At 39.9% G+C, this 26,790-nt stretch overlaps 17 non-coding genes across 17 annotated transcripts; all 17 read left to right on the plus strand.

Annotated features, from left to right (window-relative positions):
• The first annotated feature begins 1,416 nt into the window (after positions 1–1,416).
• trnat-cgu (transfer RNA threonine (anticodon CGU)) lies at positions 1,417–1,488 on the plus strand. Its single transcript has one exon. It is a non-coding gene; the product is annotated as a tRNA-Thr (tRNA).
• A 1,148-nt stretch (positions 1,489–2,636) lies between these two features.
• On the plus strand, positions 2,637–2,708 carry trnaa-ugc (transfer RNA alanine (anticodon UGC)). Its single transcript has one exon. It is a non-coding gene; the product is annotated as a tRNA-Ala (tRNA).
• Positions 2,709–3,173: 465 nt separating this feature from the next.
• On the plus strand, positions 3,174–3,245 carry trnat-cgu (transfer RNA threonine (anticodon CGU)). The gene has a single exon. It is a non-coding gene; the product is annotated as a tRNA-Thr (tRNA).
• Positions 3,246–4,383: 1,138 nt separating this feature from the next.
• Positions 4,384–4,455, plus strand: trnaa-ugc (transfer RNA alanine (anticodon UGC)). Its single transcript has one exon. It is a non-coding gene; the product is annotated as a tRNA-Ala (tRNA).
• A 465-nt stretch (positions 4,456–4,920) lies between these two features.
• On the plus strand, positions 4,921–4,992 carry trnat-cgu (transfer RNA threonine (anticodon CGU)). The gene has a single exon. It is a non-coding gene; the product is annotated as a tRNA-Thr (tRNA).
• Positions 4,993–6,126: 1,134 nt separating this feature from the next.
• Positions 6,127–6,198, plus strand: trnae-uuc (transfer RNA glutamic acid (anticodon UUC)). The gene has a single exon. It is a non-coding gene; the product is annotated as a tRNA-Glu (tRNA).
• A 466-nt stretch (positions 6,199–6,664) lies between these two features.
• On the plus strand, positions 6,665–6,736 carry trnat-cgu (transfer RNA threonine (anticodon CGU)). Its single transcript has one exon. It is a non-coding gene; the product is annotated as a tRNA-Thr (tRNA).
• A 1,147-nt stretch (positions 6,737–7,883) lies between these two features.
• On the plus strand, positions 7,884–7,955 carry trnaa-ugc (transfer RNA alanine (anticodon UGC)). Its single transcript has one exon. It is a non-coding gene; the product is annotated as a tRNA-Ala (tRNA).
• A 5,880-nt stretch (positions 7,956–13,835) lies between these two features.
• On the plus strand, positions 13,836–13,907 carry trnas-cga (transfer RNA serine (anticodon CGA)). The gene has a single exon. It is a non-coding gene; the product is annotated as a tRNA-Ser (tRNA).
• A 1,147-nt stretch (positions 13,908–15,054) lies between these two features.
• On the plus strand, positions 15,055–15,126 carry trnaa-ugc (transfer RNA alanine (anticodon UGC)). The gene has a single exon. It is a non-coding gene; the product is annotated as a tRNA-Ala (tRNA).
• A 465-nt stretch (positions 15,127–15,591) lies between these two features.
• trnat-cgu (transfer RNA threonine (anticodon CGU)) lies at positions 15,592–15,663 on the plus strand. Its single transcript has one exon. It is a non-coding gene; the product is annotated as a tRNA-Thr (tRNA).
• A 1,147-nt stretch (positions 15,664–16,810) lies between these two features.
• Positions 16,811–16,882, plus strand: trnaa-ugc (transfer RNA alanine (anticodon UGC)). The gene has a single exon. It is a non-coding gene; the product is annotated as a tRNA-Ala (tRNA).
• Positions 16,883–17,347: 465 nt separating this feature from the next.
• trnat-cgu (transfer RNA threonine (anticodon CGU)) lies at positions 17,348–17,419 on the plus strand. The gene has a single exon. It is a non-coding gene; the product is annotated as a tRNA-Thr (tRNA).
• Positions 17,420–19,103: 1,684 nt separating this feature from the next.
• trnat-cgu (transfer RNA threonine (anticodon CGU)) lies at positions 19,104–19,175 on the plus strand. The gene has a single exon. It is a non-coding gene; the product is annotated as a tRNA-Thr (tRNA).
• A 1,147-nt stretch (positions 19,176–20,322) lies between these two features.
• On the plus strand, positions 20,323–20,394 carry trnaa-cgc (transfer RNA alanine (anticodon CGC)). The gene has a single exon. It is a non-coding gene; the product is annotated as a tRNA-Ala (tRNA).
• Positions 20,395–22,077: 1,683 nt separating this feature from the next.
• Positions 22,078–22,149, plus strand: trnaa-ugc (transfer RNA alanine (anticodon UGC)). The gene has a single exon. It is a non-coding gene; the product is annotated as a tRNA-Ala (tRNA).
• Positions 22,150–22,606: 457 nt separating this feature from the next.
• trnat-cgu (transfer RNA threonine (anticodon CGU)) lies at positions 22,607–22,678 on the plus strand. Its single transcript has one exon. It is a non-coding gene; the product is annotated as a tRNA-Thr (tRNA).
• The last annotated feature ends 4,112 nt before the right edge of the window (positions 22,679–26,790 follow it).

Here is a 26,790-nt window from a genome sequence, read left to right on the forward strand (position 1 = left end):
AGAAAAAGGGGGAAAGAGGTATTTATGACTGTCATAAACCTAGCCCCACTGCCAACGTCATGACAATACTTTCATTAGAACAGTGTAAAGAAAGAATTAATTGTATTGATATGGCCACTGTGACATGTATGCTCTAGTCAGCTGGCCCTCCATACATATTCGTCACGCCAGACCCACTGGCTCCAGGTCATCTATAAGTCTATGCTAGGTCAAGCTCCGCCTTATCTCAGCTCACTGGTCACGATAACAACACCCACCCGTAGCACGCGCTCCAGCAGGTATATCTCACTGGTCATCCCCAAAACCAACACCTCCTTTGGCCGCCTTTCCTTCCAGTTCTCTGCTGCCAATGACTGGAACGAATTGCAAAAATCGCTGAAGCTGGATGGAGACTTATATTTCCCTCACTAACTTTAAACATCAGCTATCTGAGCAGCTAACCGATCACTGCAGCTGTACATAGCCCATCTGTAAATAGCCCACCCAATCTACCTACCTCTTGCCCATTTTGTTTTTATTTACTTTCTGCTCTTTTGCACACCAGTATTTCTACTTGCACATCATCATCTGCTCATCTATCACACCAGTGTCAATTTGCTAAATTGTAATTCATTCGCTACTATGGCCTATTTATTGCCTTACCTCCTCACGACATTTGCAAACACTATGTATAGACATTCTTTTTTTTCTACTATTATGTAATTGACTGTACGTTTGTTTATTCTAAATGTGTAACTCTGTGTTGTTGTTTGTGTTGCACTGCTTTGCTTTATCTTAGCCAGGTCGCAGTTGTAAATGAGAACTTGTTCTCCACAAGCTTTCCTGGTAAATAAAGGTGAAATAATACAAAAAAATAAACATTTTAATATTTCCCAGAAAGGGGATGTAGCTCAGTGGTAGAGCGCATGCTTTGCATGTATAAGGTCCTGGGTTCAATCCCCAGCTTCTCCAATTTTCATTTTTGCATTGACCCAAAACCTACTTTCCAGAATGTTGAAATTCTAACCAGGAAACAGAGATGTGCTAAATCATTTGGTCTTGTAATCTGAAGAACATGCTTTCAATCCCTGTTCCCACATTTATAGAACAGAAGTGGCATGGTTGCCAACTTTTATGACATAATTTTCAAAAACTGAAGTTCATGTGTTCGATCCCTGTCCGTAACTGTTTTAAGAATTGCTGTTATCATTTCATTGTAGTTTCAATGGAGTGGTGTATATAAATAGTAAATTGAATTAATATTCCATTTTCTCAGTAAATGAAATGGGATGGAAGCTCAGAGGGGGAGTGCATGCTGTATATGTTTGAGGTCCTCTGTTCAATCCCAAGATTCTCCACTGAATTTATTTGTTTGCCAAATTCACAGTTACATAACTACTACTTTCCAGAATGTTGATATACATTGTTGTATAGGTAGGCATGGTGGCCAAGTGGTAAGGCGTCGGTCTCGTAAACCGAAGATCATGGGTTCAAATCCCATCCGTGCCTTCATGAAAGACATCTGATACCATTGAAATGTACTCTCATTGGAGCACTGTAGAAAAAGCAAGTTTTTCAATGTGGCATCACAACTACTAGAGAAACGGGATGTGTCTCTACGTTAGAGCCAATACTTAACATGTATGCGGTCCAAAGTTAATCCCCTACTTCTCTGCTGAGTCTATTTAGTTGTTAAATTAGCTTTTGCACAACTCCCACTTTCCAGAATGTTGACATTCTAAGAAGGAAATAGATGTGCCAAGTCATCTGTTTTTGTAAACTGAAGTACATGGGTTTAATCCTTGTTCGACGTTTACGGAAGATAGCTGTTATTATGGAAATGTACTTTCATTAGAACAGTGTAAAGAAAGAGTTAATTGTATTGATATGGCCACTGCGACCTGTATGCTCTAGTCGGCTGGCCCTCGTTACATATTCGTCACGCCAGACCCACTGGCTCCAGGTCATCTATAAGTTTATGCTAGGTCAAGCTCCGCCTTATCTCAGCTTACTGGTCACGATAACAACACCCACCCGTAGCACGCGCTCCAGCAGGTATATCTCACTGGTCATCCCCAAAACCAACGCCTCCTTTGGCCGCCTTTCCTTCCAGTTCTCTGCTGCCAATGACTGGAACTAATTGCAAAAATCGCTGAAGCTGGATGGAGACTTATATTTCCCTCACTAACTTTAAACATCAGCTATCTGAGCAGCTAAACGATAACTGCAGCTGTACATAGCCCATCTGTAAATAGCCCACCCAATCTACCTACCTCATCCCCATTTTGTTTTTATTTACTTTCTGCTCTTTTGCACACCAGTATTTCTACTTGCACATTCATCATCTGCTCATCTATCACACCAGTGTTAATTTGCTAAATTGTAATTCATTCGCTACTATGGCCTATTTATTGCCTTACCTCCTCACGACATTTGCAAACACTATCTATAGACATTCTTTTTTTTCTACTATTATGTAATTGACTGTACGTTTGTTTATTCTAAATGTGTAACTCTGTGTTGTTGTTTGTGTTGCACTGCTTTGCTTTATCTTAGCCATGTAGTAGTTATAAATGAGAACTTGTTCTCCACAAGCTTTCCGGGTAAATAAAGGTAAAATAATACAAAAAAAGAAACATTTTAATATTTCTCAGAAAGGGGATGTAGCTCAGTGGTAGAGCGCATGCTTTGCATGTATGAGGTCCTGGGTTCAATCCCCAGCTTCTCTAATGTACATTTTTGCATTGACCCAAAACCTACTTTCCAGAATGTTGAAATTCTTAGCAGGGAACAGAGATGTGCTAAATCATTTGGTCTTGTAATCTGAAGAACATGCTTTCAATCCCTGTTCCCACATTTATAGAACAGAAGTGGCATGGTTGCCAACTTTTATGACATAATTTTCAAAAACTGAAGTTCATGTGTTCGATCCCTGTCTGTAACTGTTTTAAGAATTGCTGCTATCATTTCATTGTAGTTTCAATGGAGTGGTGTATATAAAAAGTATATTGAATTAATATTCCATTTTCTCAGTAAATGAAATGGGATGGAAGCTCAGAGGGGGAGTGCATGCTGTATATGTTTGAGGTCCTCTGTTCAATCCCAAGATTCTCCACTGAGTTTATTTGTTTGCCAAATTCACAGTTACACAACTACTACTTTCCAGAATGTTGATATGCATTGTTGTATAGGTAGGCATGGTGGCCAAGTGGCAAGGCGTCGGTCTCGTAAACCGAAGATCATGGGTTCAAATCCCATCCGTGCCTTCATGAAAGACATCTGATACCATTGAAATGTACTCTCATTGGAGCACTGTAGAAAAAGCAAGTTTTTCAATGTGGCATCACAACTACTAGAGAAAGGGGATGTGTCTCTACGTTAGAGCCAATACTTAACATGTATGCGGTCCAAAGTTAATCCCCGACTTGTCTATGTAGTTGTTAAATTAGCTTTTGCACAACTCCCACTTTCCAGAATGTTGACATTCTAAGAAGGAAATAGATGTGCTAAGTCATCTGTTTTTGTAAACTGAAGCACATGGGTTTAATCCTTGTTCGACGTTTACGGAAGATAGCTGATATTATGGAAATGTACTTTCATTAGAACAGTGTAAAGAAAGAGTTAATTGTATTGATATGGCCACTGCGACCTGTATGCTCTAGTCGGCTGGCCCTCGTTACATATTCGTCACGCCAGACCCACTGGCTCCAGGTCATCTATAAGTTTATGCTAGGTCAAGCTCCGCCTTATCTCAGCTTACTGGTCACGATAACAACATCCACCCGTAGCACGCGCTCCAGCAGGTATATCTCACTGGTCATCCCCAAAACCAACGCCTCCTTTGGCCGCCTTTCCTTCCAGTTCTCTGCTGCCAATGACTGGAACTAATTGCAAAAATCGCTGAAGCTGGATGGAGACTTATATTTCCCTCACTAACTTTAAACATCAGCTATCTGAGCAGCTAACCGATAACTGCAGCTGTACATAGCCCATCTGTAAATAGCCCACCCAATCTACCTACCTCATCCCCATTTTGTTTTTATTTACTTTCTGCTCTTTTGCACACCAGTATTTCTACTTGCACATCATCATCTGCTCATCTATCACACCAGTGTTAATTTGCTAAATTGTAATTCATTCGCTACTATGGCCTATTTATTGCCTTACCTCCTCACGACATTTGCAAACACTATGTATAGACATTCTTTTTTTTCTACTATTATGTAATTGACTGTACGTTTGTTTATTCTAAATGTGTAACTCTGTGTTGTTGTTTGTGTTGCACTGCTTTGCTTTATCTTAGCCAGGTCGCAGTTGTAAATGAAAACTTGTTCTCCACAAGCTTTCCTGGTAAATAAAGGTGAAATAATACAAAAAAAGAAACATTTTAATATTTCCCAGAAAGGGGATGTAGCTCAGTGGTAGAGCGCATGCTTTGCATGTATGAGGTCCTGGGTTCAATCCCCAGCTTCTCCAATTTACATTTTTGCATTGACCCAAAACCTACTTTCCAGAATGTTGAAATTCTTAGCAGGAAACAGAGATGTGCTAAATCATTTGGTCTTGTAATCTGAAGAACATGCTTTCAATCCCTGTTCGCACATTTATAGAACAGAAGTGGCATGGTTGCCAACTTTTATGACATAATTTTCAAAAACTGAAGTTCATGTGTTCGATCCCTGTCCGTAACTGTTTTAAGAATTGCTGCTATCATTTCATTGTAGTTTCAATGGAGTGGTGTATATAAAAAGTATATTGAATTAATATTCCATTTTCTCAGCAAATGAAATGGGATGGAAGCTCAGAGGGGGAGTGCATGCTGTATATGTTTGAGGTCCTCGGTTCAATCCCAAGATTCTCCACTGAGTTTATTTGTGTGCCAAATTCACATTTACACAAATACTACTTTCCAGAATGTTGATATATATTACTGTATAGATAGGCATGGTGGCCAAGTGGTAAGGCGTCGGTCTCGTAAACCGAAGATCATGGGTTCAAATCCCATCCGTGCCTTTTTGAAAGACATCTGATACCATTGAAATGTACTCTCATTGGAGCACTGTAGGAAAAGCAAGATTTTCAATATGGCATTACAACTGTTATAGTAAGGGGATGTGTCTCTACGGTAGAGCCAATACTTAACATGCATGCGGTCCAAAGTTAATCCCCAACTTCTCTGCTGAGTCTATTTAGTTGTTAAATGAGCTTTTGCACAACTCCCACTTTCCAGAAGGTTGACATTCTAAGAAGGAAATAGATGTGCTAAGTCATCTGTTTTTGTAATGCTGAAGCACATGGGTTCAATCCTTGTTCGACGTTTACGGAAGATAGCTGTTATTATGGAAATGTACTTTCATTAGAACAGTGTAAAGAAAGAGTTAATTGTATTGATATGGCCACTGCGACCTGTATGCTCTAGTCGGCTGGCCCTCGTTACATATTCGTCACGCCAGACCCACTGGCTCCAGATCATCTATAAGTCTAGGCTAGGTCAAGCTCCGCCTTATCTCAGCTTACTGGTCACGATAACAACACCCACCCGTAGCACGCGCTCCAGCAGGTATATCTCACTGGTCATCCCCAAAACCAACACCTCCTTTGGCCGCCTTTCCTTCCAGTTCTCTGCTGCCAATGACTGGAACGAATTGCAAAAATCGCTGAAGCTGGATGGAGACTTATATTTCCCTCACTAACTTTAAACATCAGCTATCTGAGCAGCTAACCGATCACTGCAGCTGTACATATCCCATCTGTAAATAGCCCACCCAATCTACCTACCTAATCCCCATTTTGTTTTTATTTACTTTCTGCTCTTTTGCACACCAGTATTTCTACTTGCACATCATCATCTGCTCATCTATCACACCAGTGTTAATTTGCTAAATTGTAATTCATTCGCTATATGGCCTTACCTCCTCACGACATTTGCAAACACTATGTATAGACATTCTTTTTTTTCTACTTTTATGTAATTGACTACGTTTGTTTATTCTAAATGTGTAACTCTGTGTTGTTGTTTGTGTTGCACTGCTTTGCTTTATCTTAGCCAGGTCGCAGTTGTAAATGAGAACTTGTTCTCCACAAGCTTTCCTGGTAAATAAAGGTGAAATAATACAAAAAAAGAAACATTTTAATATTTCCCAGAAAGGGGATGTAGCTCAGTGGTAGAGTGCATGCTTTTCATGTATGAGGTCCTGGGTTCAATCCCCAGCTTCTCCAACATAGATTTTTGCATTGACCGAAAACCTACTTTCCAGAATGTTGAAATTCTTAGCAGGAAACAGAGATGTGCTAAATCATTTGGTCTTGTAATCTGAAGAACATTCTTTCAATCCCTGTTCGCACATTTATAGAACAGAAGTGGCATGGTTGCCAACTTTTATGGCATCATTTTCAAAAACTGAAGTTCATGTGTTCGATCCCTGTCCGTAACTGTTTTAAGAATTGGTGCTATCATTTCATTGTAGTTTCAATGGAGTGGTGTATATAAAAAGTATATTGAATTTAATATTCCATTTTCTCAGCAAATGAAATGGGATGGAAGCTCAGAGGGGGAGTGCATGCTGTATATGTTTGAGGTCCTCTGTTCAATCCCAAGATTCTCCACTGAATTAATTTGTTAGCCAAATTCACAGTTACACAACTACTACTTTCCAGAAAGTTGATATATAGTGTTGTATAGGTAGGCATGGTGGCCAAGTGGTAAGGCGTCGGTCTCGTAAACCGAAGATCATGGGTTCAAATCCCATCCGTGCCTTTTTAAAGACATCTGATACCATTGAAATGTACTCTCATTGGAGCACTGTAGAAAAAGCAAGTTTTTCAATATGGCATCACAACTACTAGAGAAAGGGGATGTGTCTCTACGGTAGAGCCAATACTTAACATGTTTGCGGTCCAAAGTGAATCCCCAACTTCTCTGCTGAATCTATTTAGTTGTTAAATTAGCTTTTGCACAACTCCCACTTTCCAGAATGTTGACATTCTAAGAAGGAAATCAATGTGCTAAGTCATCTGTTTTTGTAAACTGAAGCACATGGGTTCAATCCTTGTTCGACGTTTACGGAATATAGCTGTTATTATGGAAATGTACTTTCATTAGAACAGTGTAAAGAAAGAGTTCATTGTATTGATATGGCCACTGCGACCTGTATGCTCTAGTCGGCTGGCCCTCGTTACATATTCGTCACGCCAGACCCACTGGCTCCAGGTCATCTATAAGTCTATGCTAGGTCAAGCTCCGCCTTATCTCAGCTTACTGGTCACGATAACAACACCCACCCGTAGCACGCGCTCCAGCAGGTATATCTCACTGGTCATCCCCAAAACCAACACCTCCTTTGGCCGCCTTTCCTTCCAGTTCTCTGCTGCCAATGACTGGAACGAATTGCAGAAATCGCTGAAGCTGGATGGAGACTTACATTTCTCTCACTAACTTTAAACATCAGCTATCTGAGCAGCTAACCGATCACTGCAGCTGTACATAGCCAATCTGTAAATAGCCCACCCAATCTACCTACCTCATCCCCATTTGGTTTTTATTTACTTTCTGCTCTTTTGCACACCAGTATTTCTACTTGCACATCATCATCTGCTCATCTATCACACCAGTGTTAATTTGCTAAATTGTAATTCATTCGCTACTATGGCCTATTTATTGCCTTATCTCCTCACGACATTTGCAAACACTATGTATAGACATTCTTTTTTTTCTACTATTATGTAATTGACTGTACGTTTGTTTATTCTAAATGTGTAACTCTGTGTTGTTGTTTGTGTTGCACTGCTTTGCTTTATCTTAGCCAGGTCGCAGTTGTAAATGAGAACTTGTTCTCCACAAGCTGTCCTGGTAAAATAAAGGTGAAATAATATAAAAAAAGAAACATTTTAATATTTCCCAGAAAGGGGATGTAGCTCAGTGGTAGAGCGCATGCTTTGCATGTATGAGGTCCTGGGTTCAATCCCCAGCTTCTCCAATTTTCATTTTTGCATTGACCCAAAACCTACTTTCCAGAATGTTGAAATTCTAACCAGGAAACAGAGATGTGCTAAATCATTTGGTCTTGTAATCTGAAGAACATGCTTTCAATCCCTGTTCCCACATTTATAGAACAGAAGTGGCATGGTTGCCAACTTTTATGACATAATTTTCAAAAACTGAAGTTCATGTGTTCGATCCCTGTCCGTAACTGTTTTAAGAATTGCTGCTATCATTTCATTGTAGTTTCAATGGAGTGGTGTAAATAAAAAGTATATTGAATTAATATTCCATTTTCTCAGTAAATGAAATGGGATGGAAGCTCAGAGGGGAAGTGCATGCTGTATATGTTTGAGGTCCTCTGTTCAATCCCAAGATTCTCCACTGAGTTTATTTGTTTGCCAAAAAACACATTTAGATAACTACTACTTTCCAGAATGTTGATATACATCGTTGTATAGGTAGGCATGGTGGCCAAGTGGTAAGGCGTCGGTCTCGTAAACCAAAGATCATAGGTTCAAATCCCATCCGTTCCTTTTTAAAGACATCTGATACCATTGAAATGTACTCTCATTGGAGCGCTGTAGAAAAAGCAAGTTTTTCAATATGGCATCACAACTACTAGAGAAAGGGGATGTGTCTTTACGGTAGAGCCAATACTTAACATGTATGCAGTCCAAAGTTAATCCCCAACTTCTCTGCTGAGTCTATTTAGTTCTTAACTTCTTGCCACTAGGGAGGGGGGTGCCATTTCGACATAGCACAAATGTGTACCCAATGTAAACGGCCTCGTACTCAACAATATTCATATTATTCTTACTATTGGATAGAAAACACTCTCTAGTTTCTAAAACCGTTGGAATTATGTCTGTGGGTGAAACAGAACTCTCTCTGCAGCAAAATCCATGACAGGAACTGCGAAGGTCTGAATACTAGGCTCTGCTCTCAGATCAGTTTAAAGATCTGTATGTAGCCTATGGGTCGACATGAACTGCACCCGCCTTCCCCTGGATGTCAGTAACCAATGAGAAGTGGAATGGACTTTCTGCGTAGTTCCCAGAGTTTATAAAAGGCCTAGGAGCGAGAAGACCTATCTTTTCAACGCTCGCCATTACGCAAAGCAAGACCTCAGGATGGCATTTTGGAACGCTCAGTTATCGTCCTTAGATATATCCGTCTGTAATTTAATTTGTTATAGGTGTTAGAAACATCACAACAAAGTTATTTTAAACCGAGTTATATCAGTTTATGCGAGTATATTGCTATTTTCGGAATTTCCTTAGTATTGAGTATAAAGTTTTGGGCATGCTGTTTGTTATAGCTACTTGTTAGCTGCTACTTCCGAATTTGAACACAACGTTTTACAACCAAGCAACAATTCTTTTGGACAAAGGACCACTTCGCCAAGATTCTGATGGAAGCTCGTCCAAAAGTAAGAGCTATTTATGATGTTATTCCGTATTTATGTGGAAAAATGTAAACGTATTTGTCCGCCATTTTTGCGGCACTAGTCTGGCTGTAACGCACACTGTATGTCTAATAACGTTAATTTAAAAAATCTAACTCAGCGATTGCATTAAGAACTAATTTGTCTTTCAATTGCTGTCCAACCTGTATTTTTTTAGTCAAGTTTATGAATAGCTTTCGATAAGAGTAGGTGCCTTTCCAAGATGGCGCAGGACAGATTGCTTGATTGTTTGCCCACTAATCACGGTGTGTAACCACAAATTGTGCGGCTAAATATGCACATTTTCGAACCAACTCTATATTATTTGTGTAATATGATGTTACAGGACTGTCATCTGAAGAATTCTGAGAAGGTTAGTGAAAAATTAACCTTTCACGAGCATCTACCCCGGGTCCGGGAGCACCCCCCACCCCCACACCCCCACACTGATTAGCATCGCTAGCATAGCGTCACAATTAAATAGTAGCATCTAAATATCATTCAATCACAAGTCCAAGACACCAAATGAAAGATACAGATCTTGTGATTCAAGCCATCATCTCTGATTTTTAAAATGTTTTACAGGGAAGACACAATATGTAAATCTATTAGCTAACCACGTTAGCAAAAGACAACAATTTTCTTTGTCCACCATTTTTTTTCTCCACCAGTAGCTATCACCAATTCGGCTAAACTAAGATATTGATAGCCACTAACCAAGAAAAAACCTCATCAGATGACAGTCTGATAACATATTTATTGTATAGGATAGGTTTTGTTAGAAAAATGTGCATATTTCAGGTATAAATCATAGTTTGCCATTGCAGCCACCATCACAAATCTCACCAAAGCGACTAGAATTACTACAGAGAGCAACGTGTTTTACCAATTTACTCATCATAAAACATTTCTTAAAAATACACAGCACATAGCAATGGAAAGACACAGATCTTGTGAATTCAGACAATATTTCAGATGTTCTAAGTGTTTTACAGCGAAAACACAATAAATCGTTATATTAGCATACCACATGTGCAAACGTTACCAGAGCATTGATTCAAGCCAAAGAGAGCGATAACGTAATCATCGCCAAAAAATATTCATTTTTTCACTAACCTTCTCAGAATTCTTCCGATGACACTCCTGAAACATCATATTACAACATACATCTAGAGTTTGTTCGAAAATGTGCATATTTAGCCATAAAAAAACGTGGTTATACAATGACAATACTAGCAAAACTAGCCTGAAAATGTCGGTCGCCCTCTTTCACAGTGATCTTGTCTCATAGATATCTATTCATAAACTTGACTAAAAAAATATAAGTTGGACAGCTATCGAAAGACAAATTAGTTCTTTATGCAATCGCGGAATTACATTTCTAAAATTATCCTTACTGTGCAATACAGGGTTCGCCAAGCGAAGCTATAGCAAACAAGATGGCGGAATGTGCGTTTAACATTTTTCTACAGAACAACGATTTATCATCTTAAATATTTCTTACTGTGAGGTGATGTTCCATCAGTATCTTGGGCAATGTATCCTTTCTTGGGTCTAATCTTCATTTGGTCGAAAGATGTCCTCTGTCCGTCGAAATGCCCACTAACGTTCGACCGGGACCCCGAAACGTGCCCGGTGCTTGAAAGTGCATAACAAAGCAATGCCTCAAAATCGCACTAAACGGATCTAAATTGCTATAAAACGGTTCAAATTAACTACCTTATGATGCTGTTAACACCTATAACGGGTAAAAACATGACCGGAGAAATATTACTGGCTAAACAACAGGTTGGAAGGAGGCGAGTCCGATGTCCTTCTCGCGCAAGACGCAGGCAGCAAAGGGAAGCTACTTCCGGTATTTGGTGGTTTATAGAGGGACTGATTGCGCAATCGACACCATTCAAATCGTCATCACGCACTGACATCCAGGGGAAGACGTAAGAAGTGTCTGTTTCTCCATAGCGTTTACACGGACCTTTAAACTGACTCCAGATCAGGTGCCAAGATGTCTGAAATCTGACTCCCTATCATGAAAAGTGCTGTAGATTGAGTTCTGTTTCACTCAGAGACAAAATTCCAACGGCTATAGAAACTACAGAGTGTTTTCTATCCGATAAAAGTTATAATATGCATATTGTACGAGCAATAATTGAGTAGGAAGCCGTTTAATGTGTAGAGGAAATTATGCTAATGCGAAACAGCACCCCCTATAGTTGCAAGAAGTTAATAGTGTTTGGTGGTTTATAACGTTATTGCTATTTTTGCCTTGAATCAATGCTGCTGTGTGACTGACTATTGTAGTAAGCTAAGATAACGCTATATTGTGTTTTCGCTGTAAAACACTTAGAAAATCTGACATATTGGCTATATTCACAAGATCTGTGTCTTTCATCTGCTGTACGCTGTGTATTTTTAAGAAATGTTTTATGATGAGTAATTAGCTAATACACAATGGTCTCTGTAGTTATTCTAGTCATTTTAGTGACAGTTGTGATGGGGGCTGCAATTGTAAACTATGATTTATACCTGAAATATGCACATTTTTCTAACAAAACCTATGCTATACAATAAATATGTTATCAGACTGTCATCTGATGAGGTTGTTTCTTGGTTAGTGGCTATTTATATCTTTATTTGGTCGAATTTGTGATAGCTACTGATGCAGTAAGAAAATGGTGGAGTATGAGAGTGGTGTCTTTTGCTAACGTGGTTAGCTAATAGATTTACATATTGTGTCTTCCCTGTAAAACATTTTAAAAATCTGAAATGGTGGCTTTATTCACAGGATCTGTATCTTTCATTAGGTGTCTTGGACTTGTGATTTCATGAACATTTTATTTTATGATATCCCTGTAACTTTAGTCTAGGCTATGCTAGTCAGCTTTTGTGATGGGGGTGCTCCCGGATCCGGGTTTGTGAGGCGTTAGAGGATAAATTAGCTTTTGCACAACTCCCACTTTCCAGAATGTTGACATTCTAAGAAGAAAATCGATGTGCTAAGTCATCTGTTTTTGTAAACTGAAGCACATGGGTTCAATCCTTGTTCGACGTTTACGGAAGATAGCTGTTAATATGGAAATGTACTTTCATTAGAACAGTGTAAAGAAAGAGTTAATTGTATTGATATGGCCACTGCGACCTGTATGCTCTAGTCGGCTGACCCTCGTTACATATTCGTCACGCCAGACCCACTGGCTCCAGGTCATCTATAAGTCTATGCTAGGTCAAGCTCCGCCTTATCTCAGCTTACTGGTCACGATAACAACACCCACCCGTAGCACGCGCTCCAGCAGGTATATCTCACTGGTCATCCCCAAAACCAACACCTCCTTTGGCCGCCTTTCCTTCCAGTTCTCTCCTGCCAATGACTGGAACGAATTGCAAAAATCGCTGAAGCTGGATGGAGACTTATATTTCCCTCACTAACTTTAAACATCAGCTATCTGAGCAGCTAACCGATCACTGCAGCTGTAGATAGCCCATCTGTAAATAGCCCACCCAATCTACCTACCTCATCCCCATTTTGTTTTTATTTACTTTCTGCTCTTTTGCACACCAGTATTTCTACTTGCACATCATCATCTGCTCATCTATCACACCAGTGTTAATTTGCTAAATTGTAATTCATTCGCTACTATGGCCTATTTATTGCCTTACCTCCTCACGACATTTGCAAACACTATGTATAGACATTCTTTTTTTTCTACTATTATGTAATTGACTGTACGTTTGTTTATTCTAAATGTGTAACTCTGTGTTGTTGTTTGTGTTGCACTGCTTTGCTTTATCTTAGCCAGGTAGTAGTTGTAAATGAGAACTTGTTCTCCACAAGCTTTCCGGGTAAATAAAGGTGAAATAATACAAAAAAAGAAACATTTTAATATTTCACTGGACCGGGATGTAGCTCAGTGGTAGAGCGCATGCGTTGCATGTATGAGGTCCTGGGTTCAATCCCCAGCTTCTCCAATTTACATTTTTGCATTGACCCAAAACCTACTTTCCAGAATGTTGAAATTCTTAGCAGGAAACAGAGATGTGCTAAATCATTTGGTCTTGTAATCTGAAGAACATGCTTTCAATCCCTGTTCGCACATTTATAGAACAGAAGTGGCATGGTTGCCAACTTTTATGACATAATTTTCAAAAACTGAAGTTCATGTGTTCGATCCCTGTCCGTAACTGTTTTAAGAATTGCTGCTATCATTTCATTGTAGTTTCAATGGAGTGGTGTATATAAAAAGTATATTGAATTAATATTCAATTTTCTCAGTAAATGAAATGGGATGGAAGCTCAGAGGGGGAGTGCATGCTGTATATGTTTGAGGTCCTCTGTTCAATCCCAAGATTCTCCACTGAATTCATTTGTTTGCCAAATTCACAGTTACACAACTACTACTTTCCAGAATGTTGATATACATTGTTGTATAGGTAGGCATGGTGGCCAAGTGGTAAGGCATCTGTCTCGAAAACCGAAGCTCATGGGTTCAAATCCCATCTGTGCCTTCATGAAAGACATTTGATAACATTGAAATGTACTCTCATTGGAGCACTGTAGAAAAAGCAAGTTTTTCAATATGGCATCACAACTACTAGAGAAAGGGGATGTGTCTCTACGTTAGAGCCAATACTTAACATGTATGCGGTCCAAAGTTTATCCTTGACTTCTCTGCTGACTCTATTTATTTGTTAAATTAGCTTTTGCACAACTCCCACTTTCCAGAATGTTGACATTCTAAGAAGGAAATCGATGTGCTAAGTCATCTGTTTTTGTAAACTGAAGCACATGGGTTCAATCCTTGTTCGACGTTTACGGAAGATAGCTGTTATTATGGAAATGTACTTTCATTAGAACAGTGTAAAGAAACAGTTAATTGTATTGATATGGCCACTGCGACCTGTATGCTCTAGTCGGCTGGCCCTCGTTACATATTCGTCACGCCAGACCCACTGGCTCCAGGTCATCTATAAGTCTATGCTAGGTCAAGCTCCGCCTTATCTCAGCTTACTGGTCACGATAACAACACCCACCCGTAGCACGCGCTCCAGCAGGTATATCTCACTGGTCATCCCCAAAACCAACACCTCCTTTGGCCGCCTTTCCTTCCAGTTCTCTCCTGCCAATGACTGGAACGAATTGCAAAAATCGCTGAAGCTGGATGGAGACTTATATTTCCCTCACTAACTTTAAACATCAGCTATCTGAGCAGCTAACCGATCACTGCAGCTGTAGATAGCCCATCTGTAAATAGCCCACCCAATCTACCTACCTCATCCCCATTTTGTTTTTATTTACTTTCTGCTCTTTTGCACACCAGTATTTCTACTTGCACATCATCATCTGCTCATCTATCACACCAGTGTTAATTTGCTAAATTGTAATTCATTCGCTACTATGGCCTATTTATTGCCTTACCTCCTCACGACATTTGCAAACACTATGTATAGACATTCTTTTTTTTCTACTATTATGTAATTGACTGTACGTTTGTTTATTCTAAATGTGTAACTATGTGTTGTTGTTTGTGTTGCACTGCTTTGCTTTATCTTAGCCAGGTCGCAGTTGTAAATGAGAACTTCTTCTCCACAAGCTTTCCTGGTAAATAAAGGTGAAATTATACAAAAAAAGAAACATTTTACTTTTTCCCAGAAAGGGGATGTAGCTCAGTGGTAGAGCGCATGCTTTGCATGTATGAGGTCCTGGGTTCAATCCCCAGCTTCTCCAATTTACATTTTTGCATTGACCCAAAACCTACTTTCCAGAATGTTGAAATTCTTAGCAGGAAACAGAGATGTGCTAAATCATTTGGTCTTGTAATCTGAAGAACATGCTTTCAATCCCTGTTCGCACATTTATAGAACAGAAGTGGCATGGTTGCCAACTTTTATGACATAATTTTCAAAAACTGAAGTTCATGTGTTCGATCCCTGTCCGTAACTGTTTTAAGAATTGCTGCTATCATTTCATTGTAGTTTCAATGGAGTGGTGTATATAAAAAGTATATTGAATTAATATTCCATTTTCTCAGTAAATGAAATGGGATGGAAGCTCAGAGGGGGAGTGCATGCTGTATATGTTTGAGGTCCTCTGTTCAATCCCAAGATTCTCCACTGAATTCATTTGTTTGCCAAATTCACAGTCACACAACTACTACTTTCCAGAATGTTGATGTACATTGTTGTATAGGTAGGCATGGTGGCCAAGTGGTAAGGCGTCGGTCTCGTAAACCGAAGATCATGGGTTCAAATCCCATCCGTGCCTTCATGAAAGACATCTGATAACATTGAAATGTACTCTCATTGGAGATCTGTAGAACAATAATATTTTTCAATATGGCATCACAACTACTAGAGAAAGGGGATGTGTCTCTATGTTAGAACCAATTCTTAACATGTATGCGGTCCAAAGTTAATCCCCGACTTCTCTGCTGAGTCTATTTAGTTGTTAAATTAGCTTTTGCACAACTCCCACTTTCCAGAATGTTGACATTCTAAGAAGGAAATAGATGTGCTAAGTCATCTGTTTTTGTAAACTGAAGCACATGGGTTCAATCCTTGTTCGACGTTTACGGAAGATAGCTGTTATTATGGAAATGTACTTTCATTAGAACAGTGTAAAGAAAGAGTTAATTGTATTGATATGGCCACTGCGACCTGTATGCTCTAGTCGGCTGGCCCTCGTTACATATTCGTCACGCCAGACCCACTGGCTCCAGGTCATCTATAAGTCTATGCTAGGTCAAGCTCCGCCTTATCTCAGCTTACTGGTCACGATAACAACACCCACCCGTAGCACGCGCTCCAGCAGGTATATCTCACTGGTCATCCCCAAAACCAACACCTCCTTTGGCCGTCTTTCCTTCCAGTTCTCTGCTGCCAATGACTGGAACGAATTGCAAAAATCGCTGAAGCTGGATGGAGACTTATATTTCCCTCACTAACTTTAAACATCAGCTATCTGAGCAGCTAACCGATCACTGCAGCTGTACATAGCCCATCTGTAAATAGCCCACCCAATCTACCTACCTCATCCCCATTTGGTTTTTATTTACTTTCTGCTCTTTTGCACACCAGTATTTCTACTTGCACATCATCATCTGCTCATCTATCACACCAGTGTTAATTTGCTAAATTGTAATTCATTCGCTACTATGGCATATTTATTGCCTTACCTCCTCACGACATTTGCAAACACTATGTATAGACATTCTTTTTTTTCTACTATTATGTAATTGACTGTACGTTTGTTTATTCTAAATGTGTAACTATGTGTTGTTGTTTGTGTTGCACTGCTTTGCTTTATCTTAGCCAGGTCGCAGTTGTAAATGAGAACTTCTTCTCCACAAGCTTTCCTGGTAAATAAAGGTGAAATTATACAAAAAAAGAAACATTTTACTTTTTCCCAGAAAGGGGATGTAGCTCAGTGGTAGAGCGCATGCTTTGCATGTATGAGGTCCTGGGTTCAATCCCCAGCTTCTCCAATTTACATTTTTGCATTGACCCAAAACCTACTTTCCAGAATGTTGAAATTCTTAGCAGGAAACAGAGATGTGCTAAATCATTTGGTCTTGTAATTTGAAGAACATGCTTTCAATCCCTGTTCGCACATTTATAGAACAGAAGTGGCATGGTTGCCAACTTTTATGACATAATTTTCAAAAACTGAAGTTCATGTGTTCGATCCCTGTCCGTAACTGTTTTAAGAATTGCTGCTATCATTTCATTGTAGTTTCAATGGAGTGGTGTATATAAAAAGTATATTTAATGAATATTCCATTTTCTCAGTAAATGAAATGGGATGGAAGCTCAGAGGGGGAGTGCATGCTGTATATGTTTGAGGTCGTCTGTTCAATCCCAAGATTCTCCACTGAGTTTATTTGTTTGCCAAATTCACATTTACACAACTACTACTTTCCAGAATGTTGATATACATTGTTGTATAGGTAGGCATGGTGGCCAAGTGGTAAGGCGTTGGTCTCGTAAACCGAAGATCATGGGTTCAAATCCCATCCGTGCCTTCATGAAAGACATCTGATAACATTGAAATGTACTCTCATTGGAGATCTGTAGAACAATAATATTTTTCAATATGGCATCACAACTACTAGAGAAAGGGGATGTGTCTCTATGTTAGAACCAATTCTTAACATGTATGCGGTCCAAAGTTAATCCCCGACTTCTCTGCTGAGTCTATTTAGTTGTTAAATTAGCTTTTGCACAACTCCCACTTTCCAGAATGTTGACATTCTAAGAAGGAAATAGATGTGCTAAGTCATCTGTTTTTGTAAACTGAAGCACATGGGTTCAATCCTTGTTCGACGTTTACGGAAGATAGCTGTTATTATGGAAATGTACTTTCATTAGAACAGTGTAAAGAAAGAGTTAATTGTATTGATATGGCCACTGCGACCTGTATGCTCTAGTCGGCTGGCCCTCGTTACATATTCGTCACGCCAGACCCACTGGCTCCAGGTCATCTATAAGTCTATGCTAGGTCAAGCTCCGCCTTATCTCAGCTTACTGGTCACGATAACAACACCCACCCGTAGCACGCGCTCCAGCAGGTATATCTCACTGGTCATCCCCAAAACCAACACCTCCTTTGGCCGTCTTTCCTTCCAGTTCTCTGCTGCCAATGACTGGAACGAATTGCAAAAATCGCTGAAGCTGGATGGAGACTTATATTTCCCTCACTAACTTTAAACATCAGCTATCTGAGCAGCTAACCGATCACTGCAGCTGTACATAGCCCATCTGTAAATAGCCCACCCAATCTACCTACCTCATCCCCATTTGGTTTTTATTTACTTTCTGCTCTTTTGCACACCAGTATTTCTACTTGCACATCATCATCTGCTCATCTATCACACCAGTGTTAATTTGCTAAATTGTAATTCATTCGCTACTATGGCATATTTATTGCCTTACCTCCTCACGACATTTGCAAACACTATGTATAGACATTCTTTTTTTTCTACTATTATGTAATTGACTGTACGTTTGTTTATTCTAAATGTGTAACTATGTGTTGTTGTTTGTGTTGCACTGCTTTGCTTTATCTTAGCCAGGTCGCAGTTGTAAATGAGAACTTCTTCTCCACAAGCTTTCCTGGTAAATAAAGGTGAAATTATACAAAAAAAGAAACATTTTACTTTTTCCCAGAAAGGGGATGTAGCTCAGTGGTAGAGCGCATGCTTTGCATGTATGAGGTCCTGGGTACAATCCCCAGCTTCTCCAATTTACATTTTTGCATTGACCCAAAACCTACTTTCCAGAATGTTGAAATTCTTAGCAGGAAACAGAGATGTGCTAAATCATTTGGTCTTGTAATCTGAAGAACATGCTTTCAATCCCTGTTCGCACATTTATAGAACAGAAGTGGCATGGTTGCCAACTTTTATGACATAATTTTCAAAAACTGAAGTTCATGTGTTCGATCCCTGTCCGTAACTGTTTTAAGAATTGCTGCTATCATTTCATTGTAGTTTCAATGGAGTGGTGTATATAAAAAGTATATTGAATTAATATTCCATTTTCTCAGTAAATGAAATGGGATGAAAGCTCAGAGGGGGAGTGCATGCTGTATATGTTTGAGGTCCTCTGTTCAATCCCAAGATTCTCCACTGAATTCATTTGTTTGCCAAATTCACAGTTACACAACTACTACTTTCCAGAATGTTGATATACATTGTTGTATAGGTAGGCATGGTGGCCAAGTGGTACGGCGTCGGTCTCGTAAACCGAAGATCATGGGTTCAAATCCCATCCATGCCTTCATGAAAGACATCTGATACCATTGAAATGTTCTCTCATTGGAGCACTGTAGAAAAAGCAAGTTATTCAATATGGCATCACAACTACTTGAGAAAGGGGATGTGTCTCTACGTTAGAGCCAATACTTAACATGTTTGCGGTCCAAAGTTAATCCCCAACTTCTCTGCTGAGTCTATTTAGTTGTTAAATTAGCTTTTGCACAACTCCCACTTTCCAGAATGTTGACATTCTAAGAAGGAAATAGATGTGCTAAGTCATCTGTTTTTGTAAACTGAAGCACATGGGTTCAATCCTTGTTCGACGTTTACGGAAGATAGCTGTTATTATGGAAATGTACTTTCATTAGAACAGTGTAAAGAAACAGTTAATTGTATTGATATGGCCACTGCGACCTGTATGCTCTAGTCGGCTGGCCCTCGTTACATATTCGTCACGCCAGACCCACTGGCTCCAGGTCATCTATAAGTCTATGCTAGGTCAAGCTCCGCCTTATCTCAGCTTACTGGTCACGATAACAACACCCACCCGTAGCACGCGCTCCAGCAGGTATATCTCACTGGTCATCCCCAAAACCAACACCTCCTTTGGCCGCCTTTCCTTCCAGTTCTCTGCTGCCAATGACTGGAACGAATTGCAAAAATCGCTGAAGCTGGATGGAGACTTATATTTCCCTCACTAACTTTAAACATCAGCTATCTGAGCAGCTAACCGATCACTGCAGCTGTACATAGACCATCTGTAAATAGCCCACCCAATCTACCTACCTCATCCCCATTTTGTTTTTATTTACTTTCTGCTCTTTTGCACACCAGTATTTCTACTTGCACATCATCATCTGCTCATCTATCACACCAGTGTTAATTTGCTAAATTGTAATTCATTCGCTACTATGGCATATTTATTGCCTTACCTCCTCACGACATTTGCAAACACTATTTATAGACATTCTTTTTTTTCTACTATTATGTAATTGACTGTACGTTTGTTTATTCTAAATGTGTAACTCTGTGTTGTTGTTTGTGTTGCACTGCTTTGCTTTATCTTAGCCAGGTCGCAGTTGTAAATGAGAACTTGTTCTCCAAAAGCTTTCCTGGTAAATAAAGGTGAAATAATACAAAATAAGAAACATTTTAAAATTTACCAAAAAGGGGATGTAGCTCAGTGGTAGAGCGCATGCTTCGCATGTATGAGGTCCTGGGTTCAATCCCCAGCTTCTCCAATTTACATTTTTGTATTGACCCAAAACCTACTTTCCAGAATGTTGAAATTCTTAGCAGGAAACAGAGATGTGCTAAATCATTTGGTCTTGTAATCTGAAGAACATGCTTTCAATCCCTGTTCGCACATTTATAGAACAGAAGTGGCATGGTTGCCAACTTTTATGACATAATTTTCAAAAACTGAAGTTCATGTGTTCGATCCCTGTCCGTAACTGTTTTAAGAATTGCTGCTATCATTTCATTGTAGTTTCAATGGAGTGGTGTATATAAAAAGTATATTGAATTAATATTCCATTTTCTCAGTAAATGAAATGGGATGGAAGCTCAGAGGGGGAGTGCATGCTGTATATGTTTGAGGTCCTCTGTTCAATCCCAAGATTCTCCACTGAATTTATTTGTTTGCCAAATTCACAGTTACACAACTATTACTTTCCAGAATGTTGATATACATTGTTGTATAGATAGACATGGTGGCCAATTGGTAAGGCGTCGGTCTCGTAAACCAAAGATCATGGGTTCAAATCCCATCCGTGCCTTCATGAAAGACATCTGATACCATTGAAATGTACTCTCATTGGAGCACTGTAGAAAAAGCAAGTTGTTCAATGTGGCATCACAACTACTAGAGAAAGGGGATGTGTCTCTACGTTAGAGCCAATACTTAACATGTATGCAGTCCAAAGTTAATCCCTGACTTCTCTGCCGAGTCTATTTAGTTGTTAAATTAGCTTTTGCACAACTCCCACTTTCCAGAATGTTGACATTCTAAGAAGGAAATAGATGTGCTAAGTCATCTATTTTTGTAAACTGAAGCACATGGGTTCAATCCTTGTTCGATGTTTACGGAAGATAGCTGTTATTATGGAAATGTACTTTCATTAGAACAGTGTAAAGAAACAGTTAATTGTATTGATATGGCCACTGCGACCTGTATGCTCTAGTCGGCTGGCCCTCGTTACATATTCGTCACGCCAGACCCACTGGCTCCAGGTCATCTATAAGTCTATGCTAGGTCAAGCTCCGCCTTATCTCAGCTTACTGGTCACGATAACAACACCCACCCGTAGCACGCGCTCCAGCAGGTATATCTCACTGGTCATCCCCAAAACCAACACCTCCTTTGGCCGCCTTTCCTTCCAGTTCTCTGCTGCCAATGACTGGAACGAATTGCAAAAATCGCTGAAGCTGGATGGAGACTTATATTTCCCTCACTAACTTTAAACATCAGCTATCTGAGCAGCTAACCGATCACTGCAGCTGTACATAGCCCATCTGTAAATAGCCCACCCAATCTACCTACCTCATCCCCACTTGGTTTTTATTTACTTTCTGCTCTGTTGCACACCAGTATTTCTACTTGCACATCATCATCTGCTCATCTATCACACCAGTGTTAATTTCCTAAATTGTAATTCATTCGCTACTATGGCATATTTATTGCCTTACCTCCTCACGACATTTGCAAACACTATGTATAGACATTCTTTTTTTCTACTATTATGTAATTGACTGTACGTTTGTTTATTCTAAATGTGTAACTCTGTGTTGTTGTTTGTGTTGCACTGCTTTGCTTTATCTTAGCCAGGTAGTAGTTGTAAATGAGAACTTGTTCACCACAAGCTTTCCTGGTAAATAAAGGTGAAATAATACAAAAAAAGAAACATTTTAGTATTTCCCAGAAAGGGGATGTAGCTCAGTGGTAGAGCGCATGCTTTGCATGTATGAGGTCCTGGGTTCAATCCCCAGCTTCTCCAATTTGCATTGACCCAAAACCTACTTTCCAGAATGTTGAAATTCTTAGCAGGATACAGAGATGTGCTAAATCATTTGGTCTTGTAATCTGAAGAACATGCTTTCAATCCCTGTTCGCACATTTATAGAACAGAAGTGGCATGGTTGCCAACTTTTATGGCATAATTTTCAAAAACTGAAGTTCATGTGTTCGATCCCTGTCCGTACCTGTTTAAAGAATTGCTGCTATCATTTCATTGTAGTTTCAATGGAGTGGTGTATATAAAAAGTATATTGTATTAATATTGCATTTTCTCAGCAAATGAAATGGGATGGAAGCTCAGATGGGGAGTGCATGCTATATATGTTTGAGGTCCTCTGTTCAATCCCAAGATTCTCCACTGAGTTTATTTGTGTGCCAAATTCACATTTACACAACTACTACTTTCCAGAATGTTGATATATTTTGCTGTATAGTTAGGCATGGAGGCAAAGTGGTAAGGCGTCGGTCTCGTAAACCGAAGATCATGGGTTCAAATCCCATCTGTGCCTTTTTGAAAGACATCTGATACCATTGAAATGTACTCTCTTTGGAGCACTGTAGGAAAAGCAAGATTTTCAATATGGCATTACAACTATTATAGTAAGGGGATGTGTCTCTACGGTAGAGCCAATACTTAACATGCATGTGTAGCGTGGTTCGTTCTGCGTTGTGTAATTCTTAATTAGGACGCTGCCACAACTGATGGTCTGCTCGTTGAAATCTTTTTATTTGCCCTGCACACGAAGAGACAACACACACGTTACCCTTGGTGCAGTCACAGCTCTCCGGCACCTTGCTAGCCGAGGGTCAGGCAAAAGAGCGCCAAAAGGAATTAACAGGTGCTGCGTGCACACACTCGCTGCACAACAGCATATACAAGTAAAACTATACAGAACATAATTCTGACAAAATAAAAGACATACCTGCACACGAAGAGACAACACACACGTTACCCTTGGTGCAGTCACAGCTCTCCGGCACCTGCGCGAGCACATGGACACTCACTCAACCACTGTCACAAGTACTTAGAAGTTACAACAGATACCCCAGTCAGTGAGCTCTGTGAAACTTGTTAACATAAATTCCTACACTGTCCACACTATAACAAACGTATGGTTGCAAAACAGTACATTGTATAACCTTATGACGGTTTTATATTAAACAGTTTCGGAGCCAAGGACAACATACCTTGCTAGCCGAGGGTCAGGCAAAAGAGAACGATAAAGTGGTATGGGGATACAGATAACCCGCGATGGGCCAAACCAAAATATACATAACTTTTACAATCACTTGTATGTACAATATTGGTATGAAAAAGTGTTTGTACACCAAATAAAACACATTAGCTATGCAGCTGTAATTAAATAAAAAAATACACTGAATTATTATTATTATTATCAGATTATTAACATCCCCTCTTGACCTGGCCTATTTGAATTGGTCCTTTTGTGCAATTTGGTGCGTCATCTAGGGGAACAACATCACACTGCTACATTCACCCCCACTGTTTTACACTAGATTATAGGCCCAAAACAAAACACATTACCTCAAAGGTAACAAAGCAAAGAAAGAAAAAAAAATTCACACCCACAGTGCGACAGAGTAACCCAGTGTAGTCCCTTAACCTCTCTGGGATAGATGGGACGCTTGCGTCCCAACAGCCATGTCAAAATGTAGAGTGCCAAATTCAAAAAAATTATATAAAATTAAACTTGATTAAATCACACATATAAGATATCAAATTAAAGCTACACTCTTTGTGAATCCAGCCAACATGTCAGATTTCAAAAAGGCTTTTCGGCGAAAGCATAAGATGCTATTATCTGATGATAGCCCAATGTAAACAAGAGAGTGTAGCCTATTTCAACCATGCTAGCGCTACTCAAAACGCTAATATAAAATATAAAACATGCATTACCTTTGACGAGATTCTTTTGTTGGCACTCCAATATGTCCCATAAACATCACAAATGGTCCTTTTGTTCGATTAATTCCATCCATATATATCCAAATTGTCCATTTATTTGGCGCCGTTGTACCAGGAAAAACAGCGTTCAATTTGAACAAAATCACGACACAATATCTAAAAAAAATTACCTCTAAACTTTGCCAAAACATTTCAAAGTACTTTTGTAATACAGCTTAAGGTATTTGTAAACGTTAATAATCGATCAAATTGAAGACAGGTCAATCTGTTTTCAATACAGGATATCAACAAACTCACGGAACATTTCACGTCTTGCCCAAATCTCAAACATAAACAAACGACGTCCCTCCACTTCCGGGTCAATATCTTGTTCACCTCACTAAGAAAAAACCTTAACCATTTTCCATACAATGGCGACATCCAGTGGAAGCAGTAGAAACTGCGCATTTACTGATTATAATTCTGGTTTGCCCAAAACAATCCATTGAACATAGAGGAACTTAACAATAAAAAAGTTAGTCCTCAGGGTTTTGACTGCTATATAAGTTCTGTTATACTTACAGATATGATTCAAACAGTTTTAGAAACTTCAGAGTGTTTTCTATCCAAATCTACTAATTATATGCATATCTTATATTCTGGGGATGAGTAGCACGAAGTTGAAATTGCGCACGCTATTTTTCCCTAAGTGAAAATTCTGCACCCTATCATCAAGAAGTTAATTCTAGACCCACAAATGGTCGATCAGCTGAAAAGCTATCCCGCGAAGGATTAGGAAAAATAAGGGGTAGCTAATCCCTTATTCAACCGTATACGAAAAATGCCATATACATTTTATGCCGATGGACTACACACAAAGTTACATGAATTGTCAAATATATTAGACAAATCCACAAATCATTCTAAGACATGCTTAGATTCCTACATTCCTACAAAATAAAAGGTAGGCAATATCCTACCGTCACTGAGAAACCAAGAACTGTTTCATTTCCTGTGTAGACATAGTTTGGATTAGCCTATCCACTGGCTTAATACGTCTACCTAGTCTAGTCCGAACACCCTCACCCACAAACCTAGCAGGAATGTCACAGACAGCACTAACCCTGCTCAGAGGTCTAACCTCAGGATGGGGAGTACTACAGATCCGCATCTCCGGAGCCAGCACACTTTCAGTTACCGACTCAACACTAGTAGTGTCAGACGACTGATCAGAATCCTGGTAGATTGTCACAGACCACACTGACGAAGCATCTTCAACCAAGGTAACATCATCCACACTGAATGGAGTTTCGTAATCAGAACTCTTGTAGGCTTCGGGGATATCTCTCTGGTCCACTTCTGCTGAGCACACCTCACTTAAGGGGACTTCATACGGTTGTTCCACCTCACTTCCATCAGCCGGGACTTCACCATCCTCTTGGAGTATCCTCCCAGAAGACTCAGGAAGGCCTGCTACCCAGTGGACAGTCCTGGCGTCACTCCCATCCATTTGGCTGGACTTTGCAGACATCTCAGAGATCACGTCACCACTCGATAGAGATCCGTGACCCTCAGGTTCCTCCCATGAAGGTAAAGGCAGAAAGTTGACTGGCATAATCAGGTTCCTATGCACAGTTTTGATGCGTCCAGTGGTAGGGTGTTGGATACGATATGTGTTCAGTGAGCTGTTCTTTGCAACCACTATGTACACCACACTCTCCCAGCGATCAGCCAGTTTCTTCTTGCCCCTCTCCCCCTTGTTAGCAAGTAGAACTCTATCTCCCTTCTGCACCGAGTGACCCTTAGACCGTCTGTTGTAGACCTCGGCTTGTCTCTTTTGTTGCTTACTGGCATGCTGCTGGGCCAATGTCATGGCCTCTCTCAGATCCTCACCCAGAGACTGGACATACTTATCCACATCTACTGTGTCCCCATCCAACAGCACACTTTCAAACATAACATCTACCGGCAACCTAGGGGTGCGTCCGAACATCAAGAAGAAGGGTGGAAACCCAGTAGTCTCATGAACAGTGCAGTTATAGGAGAATGTCAATGTGTTCAACATCTGAGGCCATTTAGCCTTAGACCTAGCTGGCAGAGCTCTAATCATCCCACCCAGTGTGCGATTCAGACGTTCTGCTTGACCGTTACCCATGGGATGATAAGGTGTGGTGTGGGACTTTTCAACACCAGATAACTGAAGTAATTCTGCAATAAGTAAACTCTCGAAGTTTGCACCCCTGTCAGAATGGATGCAATCAGCGAACCCATAAATGCAGAAGAAATTATTCCAGAGAACACGAGCAACAGTCTTAGCAGACTGGTTTGGACATGGATACGCACAGGCCAGCTTAGTAAAGTGATCAGTCACTACTAACACATCAATAGACTTGTTGTTTGAATCTTCGGCAGTCCAGAAATCAATACACACAAGTTCTAAAGGTGCCGTTGTCACAATGGAGACAAGTGAGATCTTGCTTCAGGCTCAGGTGCTTTACTCAACACACATCTTACAGTGGGCCACGTATTCCTTGACATCCTTCTCCATAGATTCCCAGTAAAACCGCTGTCTCGTGAGCCACAATGTGCGCTGCTGACCCTGATGACCAGGATCATCATGAACTCCTTTCAACACAAGGCCTCTCAAAGATACAGGTACAACATACTGGAATATTTTCTTCTTACTCACTGGGTGTTTTGAGACACGATACAGAA

The sequence above is a fragment of the Salvelinus fontinalis genome, chromosome 25 (assembly GCF_029448725.1).
Source record: "Salvelinus fontinalis isolate EN_2023a chromosome 25, ASM2944872v1, whole genome shotgun sequence".
NCBI lineage: Eukaryota > Metazoa > Chordata > Actinopteri > Salmoniformes > Salmonidae > Salvelinus > Salvelinus fontinalis.